The sequence below is a fragment of the Vicugna pacos genome, unplaced genomic scaffold, assembly GCF_048564905.1.
Source record: "Vicugna pacos unplaced genomic scaffold, VicPac4 scaffold_20, whole genome shotgun sequence".
NCBI lineage: Eukaryota > Metazoa > Chordata > Mammalia > Artiodactyla > Camelidae > Vicugna > Vicugna pacos.
This window is the reverse complement of record NW_027328741.1, coordinates 77,635,688-77,653,417: the sequence shown is the minus strand read 5'-3', so window position 1 is coordinate 77,653,417 and position 17,730 is coordinate 77,635,688.

Sequence of the window (17,730 nt, the reverse complement as noted above, 5' to 3'; positions counted from 1 at the left end):
CAACCTGTACCCCCACACCATGGGATCCCCTTAAATCTGAGTGCACCCCTACCCTGAGCTCACTCACTCACCCTTCACCCTGTGGTTGGGGTGGGGAAATCCGTGCTCCAGTAATGATGACTACTGCCACCAGTGGGGGATCGAGCCTAGTGTGCACCTTCAGAGTTAATGTCTGAGGCTACAGGGTGAGGCAGGCTGGGATGAAGGTGGTTCCAATTCCCGCCTTGGCACCCTGATCCCCGCAGCCTGTGCCTGAACTGACCCGATGGGTCAGGTTGATCCCAGACTGCCAGCCACTGGCCTTGGGCTTTCGGTGGTTGATGGTCCTGATGGTGATCTGGACTCCTAGGGCGGAGGCACTGGGCACGCGGACCTTTGGGGTGGGGGAGTTCAGAGTATGCACTTAATCCCAGGGTTAGACAGCAGATGGTGGGCTGTGTGCATGGGGCTTTGTGCATGGCATGGACTCAGCACAGGTGGGTGCAGGGAACTTGTTCATTCACACCAGGCCAGAGGGAAGAGGGAAGGGAGATTTTAAAGTGTCAAAGTGAGGAAGCCAAAGCTTTAGAGCAAAGTAGGAAGGTGCACTGGCCAGGCCACCATGGATCTCGCCGCAACGCTTGTCCCTTGCATCAGGGGAGACTGGCAGTTGACTGGCCAATGAGACATCCCCTGCTGTGGTATAGTTTACAGGCAATTGAAGGGATTTTGAAAGGTAATTTTAATCCAATAATTTTCAGTTTCTCTGTGGTAGATTAGGTCCAAAATCATGGTGAATCTGGCAGGGATCCTGCCTGAAATCCAGCCTGGGACAGTGGAAGACCCACCCAGGAATCATCCACTTAGCTCTCACCAAAAGTCACTGTAATAGAGAAGAACAAATCTGACTCCATATTGGATCTGTTCCTTTTCCTTTAACCCTCTGCCGTGTTTTCTAGGCTTAGACTTGCAAGCTCTGCACTTTTTGTAAAACAGTGTTGCCTTTAGCCTGAAATAAACAGGAGAGCCTATTCTCAAAAGTCTGAGCTTTAAGGATATTAACACTTTGAACTCCTATAAAGATAACAAGTTTTAGAATAGAAAAAGTTTGTTTTGTTGTAGGTTTTGCAGGAACACCATGATCTGACCCACGTGGACAGCTGCAAAGGATTCCAAGAACAAAGAATTCCTACACCAACAAGTTTGCAACAACCAACCACAGCCCCTCCCCTTTTTAGTAGAAAAGGAGCCTGAAGTTGACATGGGGAAGATGGTTCTCCAAGATATTAGTCCGCCATTATCTTGGTTTACAGCTGTTTACGTAGACCAGGTCATAGTGCCTCTGTAATTCCTCTAACAAAACAAAAGTAGATTTCTATTCTACAACCTGTTGTCTTTATATAAGTGCAAAAGTGTTAATATCCTTAAAAAATCAAAGCCTTGAAAGTAGGCTCTTCTGTATATTTAAGGCTAAAGGCAAGATTGTTTTACAAAAGGTGCAGAGCTAGTAAAACTAAGCCTAGAAAAGAGGGCAAAGGGTTAAAGCCAAAAGGACAGATCTTCTATGGAGTCAGATTTTTTCTTTTCTATTATACTATATTCTATTTTTGTTTTAAGTATATAAGAATAAAGTTTAGCCTTTTCCCATTTTAAATTGTGCAATTTTAAGGAGCATTAATTGCATTCACAGTGCTGTGAGACCAGCACCACTTGTTTCAGACTATTTCCTTCCTCAAAGTAAAAGCTTGTATACAAAGAGCACCCCACGTCCTACCTCCCCTAGCCCATGACAAGCCCTAATCCCCTTTCTCTCTCTATGTCTTTACGTATCCTGGAGGTTCCCTATCAGTGAAATCGAATAAAAGGTGGCTTTTTTTTGGTTTGTCTGCCCACATATCTTAAGTAGGGACGGGTGAATTATTTTTTTTTTTGTTTTCACGTGAATTAGCATTTTTGTATTTTGAGAGGAAAGTCCAGATGGATTAAAGATGAGACGTACCAAATGAAGCCCTTTTAGTAACTCTGTGTATAATCTCGGGGTAGGCACTGCTGTTCTAACTGTGAAACCAGAGCCAGAAGGGAGATGCTTAGCTCTTCTTGTGGCAAAATAAATCCAAACAAAAGCAGAAAACAAAGGCCAAGAAAGACAGCTGGAAAGACAAACCACAGCCTGGAAAAACCTTTCCTCATGACCCAAGATCGGAAAAAAGCTTCACATCCTTGTGGTCCAAAAAGCTCTTGAAGCCCAGTGTTCTGAAAAGAAACAAAACACAAAGAGTCAGTTCCAACGAGAGGCAGTGCAGGTGGCCGGATTGTACTGGAGATGCTTGACCTCTCAGGTGAGGACACAGGCAGACAGACAGACTGCAGAGACAGCATTGGCCACCATCACCCTGGCAGGTCTTTAGCCCGGTGACAACCAGCCCTGGTGACAACGTGAGCAGGCAGAGGCCCCAGGAGGTAACCTGGAAGGAAGAGCAAATGGACGCTCCTCTCCAGCAGAACAAGGTGTAGGATACATCAAAGTGCCACAGGTGCATCCCTTCCCTAGCAGTGCTGAGCCTTAGAGAAGATCCCACCAAAGTGCTTGCACAATTTTCAAAGATAATGTTTCTTCAGTAACATGAATTCAAAATAATCAATATGTCGTCAAGGGATTTTCAGAAGTGACCTGCCCTGGACCCGTACAATACACACACATAAATACACACATATACACAAAAATATATACACACATACATACAGGAAAAGAGACAGACAGACTGAAACACAGAGAAGCAGGGGGAGACAGAGAAACAGAGAGAGAGACAACTCAGAGAGGCACTGAGAGACAGAGACAGAGAGAAGGAGCACTGGAGCTGGTAATGAGTGGAACTCACATACATTTTCACAAGTCAGTCTATGTGTCAGAACCTGGTCCCAAAGTCGATCCACCCTCCAGGGGAGGGTGTGGGGATCCCACAAGGGTGTGGGAACAGAAGGCAAAAAATAGGAAGCCATTGTGGGGCAGCCCACCACAGAGGCCGAGATGGGACACTGGGCCTGTATGTCAACATGACAGAATGACCTAGGAGGTTGTATGCCAGAGCGGACCATGTCAGAGTTGTATTTAATTTCAGTCTCACGACTGTGAGCGGGGAAGCAAGCAGCAAGGAAAGTGACTTTCTCCAGACCCCAGGGTAGACCCCGGCCTGTGTGGGGTGTGCTTTGCACTCCGCCAGCCCTCTGTGGGGTCTTTCCTTTGCTGAGTCTGTGCACGATCTCCCTGTGATGCCAGCCCGTGGGGGTGACAGATGCAATAGGTGTTTCTAGGTCTAGAGACAGGATGGCTTCTCTAGGAAGCAGGGGCCAGAATGATCCCCACTGTGCTGATGGGGGATTGGGGAGACCCTGAGAGGCACGTGGCTTGTCCAGGATGATAACACTGCTGAGTAGGGGGAGCCAGGTCTGAACCCAGCTGTGTCTTCAGAGCTGCGGCACTGGTTGCATCCAGGACTCCCCAGGGCTATGGGGGGGGGCTGAGTTGGTGTCACTGTGTGTGGACATGGCATGGAGTGAGAAATGAGAGATTGGAAGCCCAGAAAGGCCCTTGAGGAGCTTTGTGTCAGGAGGAAGCTTGGAGAAGTGGACCCCAGGAAGTGACCTCACTTCCCTGGTAATAGAGCCCAACAGAACTTGGAACCGAAGTCACCAGGCACCCGCTCTGTAGAGAAGTCCCTACTCAGCTCACCTGGTTGGAGACAGAGGCATGGTCTGCTGCATCCCATTATCCTGAGGCCACAGGCCCCGGAAAGCCCTCAGCGAGGGTCTCTACCAACGCTGCCGGCACTGGGTCAGGTCTCACCCAAGGCGCCTCTGGCCTTTTGGCCAGAGAGACCCAAAGGTAACACAGGGAGGCCCAGGGCAGGCCCCCCCAGGCTGGGCCACCACTCAGATCCCATCCAGGTAGCCACACGGCCCCATCCTGCCTGGTGGAGGTGGAGCAGTCATGTTGGGGATGGGTATCTGCCTCAAGAAAGAGCAGGACAGAGGCCTGGGGGCCCGGTCACGTAGACAGCCCAGGACAAAGCTGGCTGGCTGGGATGTGGAGAGCCGGGGAAGGGTCCTGCCGCCCGAGGTGGAGCCCATGCTCTCTGGGTATGCATTTTCCCTCCCGGATGTCTGAGCTGAACAAGGTTCCGGTCTGATCTAGCAGCAGAGGGTAGAGTCTACAGAATCAGGAGTGTTCCTGGCCGGGAAGGACTCTGAGACTTCCATGCTGGGTCAGCTGCTGGTCACTATCATTGCAGAGCCAGATACCACATGTTGAAAAGAAGCTGATGAATAAGAACACCAACGCCCCCTCCCCAAGTGAAGGACTGGTGTGTCACTCTTCTGAGGGCCAGCGCAGACTCCTGTTGGGTCTGGATATGGAGGGGTCCCCACCACCATGGCCCACAAATCAGTGGGGCAGGCCTCCGACCCAGACATCACCCAGGGCTCTCCCAGGGACCTACCCGGGGCTGACGGGTAGCTCAGCACACCCTGGTCTGACCTGGAGCACCGTGCCCACCTCGCTGCAAGTCAGGTGGAGGACCAGGAGCCCCCAAAGCAGAGACCAATGGTCAAAAAGGCAGGGCTGGTGTATGTGTGTAGGTGAGGGTGGGGCGAAGGCTGGGCCACACAGGGAGGTGTCCCTAGAGGCTACTGTTGGGACCAGTAAAAAGAATGGCCTCAGAACACCTGTCTGGAAAAATTCAGTCACAGAATACATCCTGTGGGCACTTTCTGGGTGGGAGCTGTCTGGAAAGCTCTGGGAAGATTTCTGTCCTTGTAGAGGCACATGGAAAGGGAGGCAGGTGCGTAAATTTTTCCTCTCTCACAGCATGAGGTCTTCCACAAGACTTAAAACTCTCTCCACTTCCAATAGTTACAGAGGAGGCAGGGGCAGGGGAAGATGTCAGAGACCAAAAATGGGACGAACTGGATCCAGCAGGAGACCTTGAGCTCCCTCCTGCCGCTCCTGCAACTCCTCCTGAACCTGCGTCTGCAGCTGGACTGCTGGGCAACGGAGAAACAGTTCAGGCATCACCACCACCTGGGGTAGAGCCCCCTCTGCACCCACCCACACCTTCTTCTCCAAAATGTTCTCCAAAATCCCACCGTCAGTCCCCCCACAAACTTGACGTCCCTTCCGCTGGAGATGTTTTTGTTTCATTTTCTTTAGTTTCCTTTGCTTGTTTCACATCATTTATGACATCCTTTATTTTTCTTTTTAGAGTTTCATGTAATAAAATGTAGACTTTTCCCCTTTTAAATTGTGAAATTCAGGAGCATTAGGGGCATTCACAATGTTGTGCGACCATCACTACCATCTAGTTTCACACTATTTCTTTCCTCAAAGTGAAACCTTGGATCCAGAGCATGCACTCCCCTCCCTCCTCACCCAGCCCCTGACAACCCCAAGTCCTCTTTCTCTTTGCGTGTCTTTACCTCTACTGGTTGTTCCCTGCCAATGAAATTTTAAAAAAGAATTTTTTCCTTCCTGCCCACATGTTTTCACCTGGGGCTGAGGATTTTTGTTTGTTTTCACTTGAAACATCATTTTTATTATTTTCAGGGGATATGCAGGGGGATTAAAGATGTGATGCACAAAATGAAGCCCTTTTGGTAACTCTTTGCATAATCTCAGGGTAGACACTGCTGTTCCCCCTGTGACACCACAGCCAGAAGACACAAGGGAGATGCTTAGCTCTTCCTGTGGCAAAAACAAAACCAAACGAATCAAAAAAATTAGTAAAAGCCCAGAAAAATTGCTTGAAAGGCAAACCACAACCTGGAAAATGCATTCCTCATAACCCAAGGTTGGAGAAATTTTTCCCATTCCTGTAGTCCAAAATCCTTTTGAAACTCAGTGTTCTAAACAGAAACAGAACAGACATGGGCAGTTCCAATGAGAGGCAATGCAGGTGGCCAGTGTGTATTAGAGATGCTTGACCTCTCAGGTGAGAACAGAGGCAGACGGAAACACTGCAGAGACAGCATCGGTCACCATCACACTGGCGGTTCTTTAGTCAGGTGACAACCAGCCCTGGTGACAATGTAAGCAGGCAGAGGCTCCAGCAGATCCCCTGGAGGGAAGAGTGAAGGGACGCTCCTCTTCAGGAGAACAGGGTGCAGGACGCATCAAAGGGCCACAGATGCATCTCTTCCTCAGAAGATCTGATACTTACAGTTCATCCCGCTAAAATCCTTACACACCTATTCAAAGATGCCTTTTCAAGGGTGTTCATCACAGCACTGGTTGAAACAGTCGGAATTAAAGCAACAATAATATTGATGGAGAGGGGATGGGGTCCATTCGTTCTGGTTCATGTGGATGAATGAATGCTGTTCAGTTGGAAAAGTGGGTGCCTGGTCTCAACCCAATGTCAAGGGAGGCCTCAGGGTGGAAGTATGCAGACCCACTCTCTGCATCCAGGGTCCCATCTGCACGACCACATGTGTGTGAAATCAATATAGATGGAAATTGATCTGATTGTGAGTGTGTGAGATACAGAGATGGAGAGAGACATACTGAGAGACACAGAGACTGAGACATAAGCACCAAATCATTCATGACAGACACCGCTGTGGGTGGGAGTTACAAATCACTTCTTTTTTAGGCAATATTTCAATTTTTTGTACTGTGTCTGTATTACTCTACTAATTCTAAAAGGATTAAAATCCTATGCTAATGTGACCCATTCATTACTCATCTATGGAGTAATTAAAGTACATTAATCCTATTTTTAAAAGAATTTAAAGCCTTCTCAGGACTCAGTTCCATTTCAGCTCAGTGGAAGCAGAGGTTCTCCAGGAGGTCGTGTCTCTTCTGAATCAGCATCCAATACAGGTGAGCAAGAAGTACCCGACTTGGACACTGAAGACTACAATAGATGAGAGAGTCTGTTGAGAGAAATTAAGACCTAAATTCAAAGAGAATAATCCCATATTCATGGAGCAGAAGGCTTCATTCTACTAAGATGACAAAGGTCCATGAATAGATCTAAGGATTCAAAGAATGCCTACCCTAATCCCAGGTGGTATTTTGCAGGAATTGACAATCAATCTAAAATTCACGTGGAAAATCCAGGGGGTCAGAATACATGAGTGAATCTTGAAAAAGAAGAACAAAGTTCGAGGAATGGAAAGTCAGATGGAACCCACGGTTAATACAAAACCTCTTTAAGCTGAAGATAACTGAGATTCAAAAGATGCAGAAGAAAACCTGTCATGGAAGCCAATTCTCTCCTTTCCCTTTTCCCTATTAAGTTAGGTTGATAAAAAAGCCTTTAACTTTCACCATTTAACATGGTAGGTACTTTTCTGGTTGGCTCCTGTGTGTGTATAAATAAAACGTTTCTCTCGTTCATCTCCTCTTTACTTCTGTGGGCTCTTTGGGAGGGACTCTGGATTATGGGGACCTGCTCTTTTCTCACCTTCTTTAGTGACATCTTTTGCCCATGGTGAAGATCTTAAAAAAAAGAAAAGTCTCATTGGTTTTGGGTCAGATTTGGAACATGTATACCTTTGGAGACCCCCTGGAGGAACAAGGGGGTTCAATACTGCCTGGAGAATTCACTTGTCAAAATGCCTAACAAGACGCTATTTGCAAGGTTTTTTTTTTTTTTAAAGATTCTTACCCTAAAACAAATCCCCTATCTAAACCTCTTGGATGATCAAATATAAAGAAAAAAGGAGAATCATGTCTGGCCTAAGAACACTTGCTTAACAAAACGGAAGGACAGAATCAGTTTCAGAGCAAAAATTAAAATGCATTTATACCATCAACCCTCCCACCCTTTTGTACACTGTCCTCATGTAATCTGCCAGATGGCCCCCTGGAGAACGCCCTTTGCCCGGAACTCGTGCTCATTTTCAGAGCTCGGCCATGTGGGAGGTTGGTCCCCAGGGCCTGAGAGGGGCTATGTGTGAAATCTTCTCTGCTGAGACCCAGCGGACTGAAGGGAACTGTGTTCTCTGAGGGAGAGAGAGCACACCGAGCCTCTGTGGAGGCATCTCTGAGATCCTCCCAAAGGCACACATCTCTAACTCTGGACACGGGAATTTTTGATTAGCATCTTAGTTGGAAATCTCCTCCTGGATAGAAAGAAGCAGATTCAAGATGTTGCAATTGGATGGGCAGGTCGGCCTCTCGAATTAGTCAATGAGGAGGACACGCAATTCTCTGCAGAAGTAGGAACACCCATCCCTGCTCGGCTGACGTCATGTACAGAGAAACAGACGCGACTCTAGGGGGAATTCAAAACCCACCAACCTTTCTTACCGACGTCAACATCCCCACTTTATTCTCCTGTCAGGTCTCTGCACAAAAACTGTGGCTCATCCCCAAATATCACATACCCATCACCCTGTACCACTCTGTGTCTGTGTCCAACTCGAGCATTAAGGCCTGTGACCGTTACTGTTAAATCGTGTCCCCATTTCTGCCCATCTCCCGCCATCATCCCAGTCCAACCTCGGTGTCTCTCTCCAGGTCAGCAGTACTCTTCCCACTGGCTTCCCATCAGCTTACCTTGCCCTGCTTCCATTGCTTATTCCACATACGTTACCCACAACGGTCTTATTAAAGTATGAATCAGATCAAGTTGTTCCGCATTGCAAAATACTTTTGTGATTTTCCATTGTATTCAGAAGGATATCCAGAGTTCCTACCAAGGCCCTATGTGATCCGGGCCCTCACCGATCTCTGCAGCCTCAGCTCTCACCGTTCTGCTCCAGCCCATCTTCACCGCCCCGATGGTCCCCACCAGGACAGCTGCGTTTCTAACTCCAAGTCTAGTACTTACACTTCTTCCGGCCTGGGAGGCTTTTCTTGTCTGTTACATACGTGGCTTATTCTTTTGCTTTATTCAGGACTTTGTTCAAATTATTTACCCTCAGAGAGGACTTATCTGACCAGATTATTTAGAATAGCACGCACATATTTCCTATTCAAACATTTTCCCTCCTAAAATGCTTTATGTTTCTTTGTGGCAATTATTAGTACCTGGCAGTACATCATATATTTATTTGCTTACTGGTTTACTGTCTGTCTTTCTTACTAGACCTATATTCATGGAACCACAAATAACTGTTTTAACCAGTAACTTTCAAACCACCTTTAAATGAATTCTTTTATAAGATGAGAATTTCAGAGGCTTCCACGGGTTGCTTAGGGGAAAAAAGAAAAAGGATTCAGGTTGAAATAATTTATTAAGGACCTGAGAGTTGGTTATTTATTTTATACATAGTAGTGTGTACCTGTTAATCCCAAACTCCTAATCTAGCAAAAGACCTAGCTGACTACTATTTTTAAAGGAATTTTTTTTCTTTTTAAACTGGGGTTGTTTGAGATCTCTTTTCTTCTTCATTATTTTTCTTTTTTTAAAGATTTTTTCTTATTATTTTTTTACATTGAGGTTCCGCAAATTGAATCCAGCATGTACTCTACCCCTTGAACTATACCATCCCCTCCAAAGACAATTATTTTTATACTTTGACAATACCATATTGAATTAAGATTTTTGTTCCATTTTCCCTTCATAGAGTTTATAACTGAGGGAGAGAGTCAGAGGAAGCCCTGGGCCAACCCTTCCTTCTCAGCGGGTCACTACACAGCAGAGGAGCTTGGCTGTCTCCAGGCCCAGCTCACCTTTCTGCTCTGAGGGCCGACTCAGGCCACTTCTCTTAAAAGCGGTGTGTTAGAAGCAGCAGAAAGCCAACTAGCGAGTAACAATGACTAAACTGACCCACCTGCAGTTGGACATCATCTGCTCTGAAACGAACCTCTTAAATTTCTTCTTATTAGTGGATGGTTTTCAAAAATATTCCCAAGGAGATGAATCTCACTCCATTTTTCTGGATTTCTTGGGCCTTCTATGACTTTAACTGCAGGCTTCATTTTCTGCACAACATCTGCAAGGAAGCCAGGCAGAAAACGTGAACAGACCCTGCAGGCCGCGGCTGAGGCCTCCCGTCAAACATCCTTGTTGTGCAGAGCCTACGTTCATGGGACCAGTTTCATTACTGCTGTAATTAGTTCTTGTCCAAGTGTCCCACCGGAAATGTTTCTAGATAGAACGTGGCCTGACGCAGATGAGCAGTGGGGATGTGGGGTGCAGATGACACACAGACTGGAAGGAGAAAAGGGAAATGTTTCTTCAGGCTTCAGTTTGGAAGATTTCTGATTTTTATATGGACATTAAACTTGGTCAGGCTGAAGCACCATTTGCTCTAAGACGGGGTGATGTACACGTATCCCTACAACTTCAAAAAATATGTTGAAGCTGGGCGTAACAGCCTAGGGGACAGACAGCTTTGAGTGACACCTCCGTTCCAGGATGCCTATGATCTAGGGCTCACAAAGAGGAAAAGAATACACATATTTTGCCTCTGTAGTTCTATGTGAAATTATTTTGACCCTTGCCGGATGGTGTAAGATCAGAGAGCATGTAGTCTTTCGTACATCGCAAAGACGACAAGTCTTCTTGATGAGTCAGCAGACTGTTTCCGATGGCCCGGGGTCTATGCCAGACATTAGCTGTCTAGACAAATACCACACAGCCCCCCATCCCTCAAGGAGATCACAGTGTGTCGTGGAAGATACAAAGTTAAATAGATTTTCAAAACAATGTGGTAAGAGTCACTTGGCATCATATATACTGTATGTTCAGAGGGGCTCTTGCACTGCCTGGGGCTGTGTTCTAGAAGGTAGGGAAGGTGTCAGAGAGGAAATGCTTTCTGCACTGACATCTGACGAATTCCAGCAAATCTCTAGACCAGGAGAGTGCGTGGTGGGGACGGGATTCTCAGCAGCTTGCGTGTCTCGTGCAGACCCCTGGTCATGTCTAAGAGCACTTTGCACTTAGGGAAGGAAGGTCAGTGAGGCTAGAGGCTGTGAGGAACTAACTGAAGCTGAGGCTGAAAAAAAGCAGCAACGAGGTGATGAGAAGGTGTGACGTTAAATCAGAGAGTGTGGACTTCCTCACACACGCAGCGTGGAATTCTTTGCGGTTTTAAGGAGGAGAGTGACACAGATTAGTCATTAAAAGTGAGGAAAGTGGATTGTTCACTCTAAAGTACAGCACTGGGGAGACTAGAAAGGGGTGGGAATTAATGCAGTGGGGAGCGAGGAGCAGGGACTTAGTTGGGGGACATTAAGGAATAGAATTGTAGTACTGACGGGGGTGAGGGAATGGAAAAGTAAAGGAAAACTCCCAGATGTTTGGCACAGAAAAGAGATGGGGTAGTGATGCCATTGTTTGAAAAAGTAAAACTAGTTCTGAGAGAGTGTAAATCCAGACAAACAGAGCTTGAGGTTTTTATGGGCTAATCAAATGGGAATGTCTACTTGTCAATTAGAAGTATATTTCTGGGACTGAACTGAGATGTCCATGCTGGAAAAGATTTGACAGTTAATCATTGGACAGAGAGCAGTTGAAGCCACGGGAATAAATGCCACCCACTGACAGTTTACCAAAGAAAAGGGAAGGAGGGCACTTCTGGTTCAGAAAATATGGCAGACCAGAATCTTGAAGACCCACTCACTTAAGACACATAAAAACGTAGGACAAAACGCCGCCAGTGTTTTTCTGTTTTTTTTTTAAGGGCACGTTTATTGTGGTATGATACCTGTACAATAAAATACACATATTTCACATGTACTACTTGGTGAATTTGATAAATGTCTACACCCAGAAAACCATAACCACGATCAAGATAGCTAACATTTCCATCACTCCCCAAGAGGGGCACTTTTCGAATCCCCATATTTATCCCTTCCCATCCCCTTCTCTCCCTGTGAACCGTAAGTTTGTTTCTCTATGTCTGTGGGTCTGTTTATCTTCTGTATTTAAGTTCATATGTTTCTTTTTTTGATTCCACATATAAGTGATATCATATGGCATTTTTCTCTTTTTCTGGTTTACTTCACTTAGAATGACTATCTCTATGTCCATCCATGTTGCTGCAAATGACATTATTTGTTTTTTCATGGCTGAGTAGTATTCCATTGTATAAATATACTACTACTTCTTTATCCAGTCACCTGTCAATGGACATTTGGGTTGTTGCCATGTCCTGGCTATTATAAAAACTGCTTCTGTGAGCATTGAGGTGCATGTGACTTTTTGAATTAGAGTTTTCTTCTGACATATGCCCGGGAATGGGAAGGCTGGATCATGAGTTAAGTCCATTTTCAGTTTTTAAAGGAACCTACACACTGACTTCTCTAGTGACAATGCAGCCCATATTGTGAAAGCAGAGCCATGCTCAGAAAGTAATGTGTATTTCTAAGGGCCAGACATGAAGTGCAGTGAGTGTGGCCTGTTCAAGAATCAGAGGGCAGTCTGCCAGGGCTGGAGGAGAGTGACAAGGGAAGTGTGGTACAGGTAGGAGTCAGACCATGTGGGGACATGGCAGGCTGGGATAAGGAGCCTGGACTTCCAGTAATCCCTTGGTAACCATGGGGCACTGGTTCCAGGACTCACCCTGAAGTCAACATCCATGGATGCTGACACCTCTTGTATAAAATGACATAGGACTTGCATGGGACTCATGTACATCCCCCCATCTACTTTTATATATATATACAAACTTTTTTTATTGAGTTATAGTCATTTTGCAAAGTTGTATCAAATTCCAGCATACGGCACAAGTTTTCAGTTATACATGAGTATACACATATATTTGTTGTCACTTTCTCTTTCACTGTGTCCTCCTGTGTACTTTAAGTTATCTCTAGATTACTCATGGTATCTAATACAACATGAATGCTATGTAAGTAGTTGCCTGTGTATGGCAAATTCAAGTGTTGCTTTTTGAAACTTTCTGTTTTTTCAACAATATTTTCAATCCACCGTTAGTTGAATCGGCTGGATAGGGAGGCCCTAGATATGGAGAATCCCCAAGCTCCTCCTTCCCACATCCTATATTTTCGCTGCAAGCACTGAAGGGGTCCAAACATAGAAGAGACCCATCTACCTGCTGGAAACCCTGAGGAATTCCGTCAGCGTATGTAGAGCAGGAGAGAAGGTTTAGGGCCAACTAGTGGGAAAGGAGGGCCTGCCTGGAGAGGATGGAGGAAGGACAGTAGTGGAAGCCATCACGTACTCTTACTGGAACTAGCTGATAGCAGTGAGGGACGCCAAGGAACTGGGTACACGTCACGTGTGGGGCGATCCTGGCCACCAGGTGCAGGGTTCACATAACTGGGACCCAGTTTGCAAGATCAAAATAACAAGGAGGCAAAGGGGCTGCCTCAGTCCCAGGATCCTGACAACGGCCACAGCGACGTGACCACAGCTAATGCGGTTCCTCTAGTAGAAAAAGGAAACTTTGAGACAAGATATTGCAGATTCCACCGCAGCCACACGGATAACTAGATCTCTAACCTGACAAAATGTAACCACCAGAAACAGGAATCTTTCCTTTTCTCTTCATTTGGAACTTTGGACAGGGAGTCACACATCTTTGACGGGAACCACCTATAAACCAATAGAGAGCTCACTTTTTCAGGAATAAGCATGGAGAAAAAGAGTGGGGTGATGGTTTAAAGCAGAAGTCAAAGTTGAAGCCCATCTGAGAAATGGTAAAAACATGTTTCTCAATGAATTCGAGTTATGGCAAAAAGAAGGACGAAGGTTAAGGAAATCTCTATTAATATCCATTCACCATAAAAGACTAGCCAGCCATAAAAAGACAACACCTTAAATTAATAATTTTTTTTTTTGGTGATGAAAAACAATGCCTTAATTTAAAACAAGGCTTGGGCCATCAACAACTCTCTGAGAATTGTTGACGAGGAGAACATAAATCTGCATATAGATATGTAAGTGTTCCAAGTCCACCACTCAAAAACAATTAGTCAATCATGTGTCCAGTTGATTGGGAAATCCCAATAAGTAAATAACTCAAAAGTGGGAAAGACATGGGATTAAATAGTGGTAGTGAGCAATGAAATCCAAGATGTATATACCTATATTTTCTTTGTTAATGTAACAAACTTAAAGCAACTGTCTAAAAAGTAGTAACTGGAGCACACAAACACACACACACACAATTTAGAACAACAGAGAGGTAAAATATGCTAAATTTATCATTATTGAGGAACAGGATCTAATAGATTATTTCATTTTTGAGACTCTTATAGGAATACTGGTCCAACTGCATAAAAATTTATGAACTTAGAGATGATTTATAAAGATTTAGAGAGAATTTTCTTTAAGAGGCAATATAGCTTCCAAATCACTGAAGAGAAAATTAACAATAAAAAAATTAATTAATCTAGGTAATATGGAGTAACACTGACCATATTTACCACCCTAAAATAAACCACAAAATGGATAAAATATATGAAGCAATGATTTTTAAGACACGTGGAAACCATCATCCACTAGGACCTTGCCTTGCCACCTCGATACCAAGGCTCCTAGGCCTCCTACTGCCATCACAAAGGATGTCCACCAGGAGGCGACATTTCCTTCCTCTGCTCCTACTGCAGAGCCAGTCCTGAGCAGTCCTTTTCCAGGTGTTGGCAGGCAGCTCCCAGAAGTGCTCTCGTGGGCCTTGGTCCCTTTTGGCCACCAGCAAAGGGATCAAGGATGAGCAGTGAGCCTCCTTCCTCATCCAAGACCTAGGAAACTATCTGACTTCTGAGCAGCCCTTCACTCTTGTCTGCTGTCTGGTACTCTCCACCCGGCTTCCCGAGTCCCCGGCACGGGCAGCCTGCACGCTGGCCACAGCCCATCAGAATCTGTTCCCCCGCCAAGAGGCCACGCATGATCATGAGCAGGGCTCCAGGCCTCTGGAGCAGCGCGGCTTGGACTGGGTCCTGGCCCTGGGCGCGTGAGCTCCATGCCCTTGTTTGAGTCAGTCAACATCTCTAAGCTACAGTTTCCTCATCAGTAAAATGAGGACATAATCAATATGGAAAAAAAACAGAATCTGAGGGGGACTAAATTTCTGGTGATTGAAGATAATTTTAATTTTGATTTATACAGCAAAGGACATCATACAATTTTTACTACATCGTATTTCTAAAGGACAGCTTCTACTATTAAAAGTAATGCATGCACTTACACACAAACACACGTGCAGACACACTGGCTCTAGTCCAAATACATCCCCACGGGCACACACACATGGAGTCATGTACCACCCACACACCCATAACATACGCACAACCACACACATCCTCAGGCGCACACACACACATAACATACAGAACCACATACATCCCCAGGTGCACGTGAGCACACACACACAGTCATGTACAACACACGTCCCCAGGTGCTCGCGTGCACACACACACGTCTTACACACTTTGGCGTTATTCTAAATCAATTTACAATTGAGGGTCACAGTGTCCATTGTTTTATCCACTCAGAAGATCCTGACTTTGGAGCGTGAAGCAGGAGCTCTCCTCTCTGGAGATGGTCTTTACCAATTACAGTCTCAGTAGAGCCAACATAACTGCTCTGGACCTTTGGAAGTGCAGGCCAGAGAATACCTGGGAGCTCACATCCTGTACATGTAAACATGTTAAGTGCAGTAGGTTCTAAAGTCCTGCCTTTACAAATATACGTTCATTATAAGGGGGAAGACCAGGTTCAAATTTAGAATTCCAAGACACAGGGGAGTCCGGCAAAGAAAGTGAGCGTGTGGGGAGAGCTGATTCCCAGTCTCTGACCACTAGCCTGATCCTTTTCTTCCCAATGCTGGGTCCATCCCTTGCCACAAGTGGCCTTGGATGTTCACAGGGGGACACTCAAAACTCACATTCGGGATCTGCTCATACCCTCCATACATACAGCTGCCCTTTGGCCTCTCTGTGAGTCCTGGGAATCTGAGCTTCCGGGAGAGCCGGTGCAGGCACTAGGAATGGGTCAGGGGCTGCTGAGACAGGGCATCTGGGGTCCTGGGCTTCTAGAGCATGGGATGGAGCCAATGACCCTGTCCCCTTGGCCCTGCTGACTCCACCCCATGGAGGGCGTGGCCAGAGGAAGTGTCAGGGCCAGAGGGACCCTCTGCAGTGCAGGACCCAGGGCAGCGGGCCCCCTTGCCGGGGTCTAAGAGCAGAAGGCCTAAGGAAAGGTCTGAAGAGGCTGTAAGGTATCTTCATTCCCATTAATTAAACAAAAATAAAAGCATACCACAGGCGAGAGTGGAAAGGGATTTGTTAGAACAAGGGAAGGCACTTGCCAAGGTCTGGCCATAGAGGGCTGGTGGGCTTGCCAGGTTGATGAGGAACCAAGAGGCTGTTAGTCCCCTCTGGGTCTAAACACCTCTTGAATTCCTCCGGGTGACACTGAAATGCAGTGAGACACGGAACTCTCTTAAGTTGTTAAAATCTTCATGGTGAACCATTCAACTCTCTCCTCATTCTTGGCTGCGAAAGCACGATAAACACAGGCCAGAAACTCATCAGCCTGTTGGTTGGTTCACTATCCGTCTGGCGCCTCCTCTTGTAGGAGCCATTATCACATCACCCAGGGCTGACCCGGCTCAGGATTATAGCTGATTTTCCACAGGTGGCATCACTTGCTAGTGACATGAAGCAGGCATGTTAGCCACATCCCAAACACTGAGGCTCCTCCTGGGAGGAGCCTTCAGACCCCCAGTCCAGCCTCTGCACCACGATGTTCCTTAGTGTCACTACCGGTTTGCTGCCTTGGCCTCTAGCTTTGACCAGATCCTCGCCAGATTGTCGATAAATATCACCCATATACCACACCTAAGCTTGCGGTCCAGATGTGACCATGGTTCTTATTTTCTTCCCATCGATGGATTGTTTGATCTTTGTGTAATCATGTCGACAGCAAGGCCAGTACAGCCCTCTTGAGGCCTCCCCGAGCCACCTCTGTGTATAACTGTCCTAGCACCCCAGGGGATCGGGTCTGAAGCCTGGCACTCAGACACGAGGATGTCAGCTGGAGAGACAGGAATCCACTCCTGCTGTGGCTTCTGCTGTGGCTCAATGTGGCCATAAAAACGGATCCCACAGGCCCTGACGTCACTTGACTCACTGCAGGGATGCTCCCACACTGCCGCGTTCCCCCAGAGACTGAGGGCTTTCTGCTTGTTCCGGAAGGCCCCACCCCCGAGGGGACACTGGGTCCAGTGGAGCGTCCAGCCTGCTTCCCCGCCAGCCCTTAGGGCCTTTGTGGGGCCTGGAACATCAACTAACCTCCCCTTAGGGACCCCTTTGTCCTTTGCAGCCAACAGACCTAGGTCATAAGCACTTTAACTCACCTGAGGGTGTTTTCCTCACTTCAGGGGCAGTGAGGACTGGGCTTCTTCACACTCCAAGTGCCCCCGGTCTGGATGCAGACAGTCTGGCTCTCCCCCGAGTCCTGCAGGTCCCGGCCACACCTCCTGCTGGTCACGGAGTCTGTGCTATATTCTCTTCCAGGACAACAGGTGCACTCTGCCCCCAGCCCCGTCCCCACCAGCAGTGGCAGAGGCGGAGGACAGGCGGGTGAGCTTGGGCCTGAGACACTGCCCTAAAATCAGTGCCCCAGAGGCCGCTGGTGACTAGAGGGACCACGGGGAAGAAGGCAGCATGGGATGGGAGGGGGAGGAAGGTTCAGGATAACGAGATGAAAAGGGGAACAGATAGCACCGTGAGGACCTCGACCATGAAAGGGAAGAAGATAGACAGTGGCAGCTGGAGCGGTGTTGGCGTTAAAAGCCGCGGGCTTTTTCATTTAATTTTATTAATTACCATTA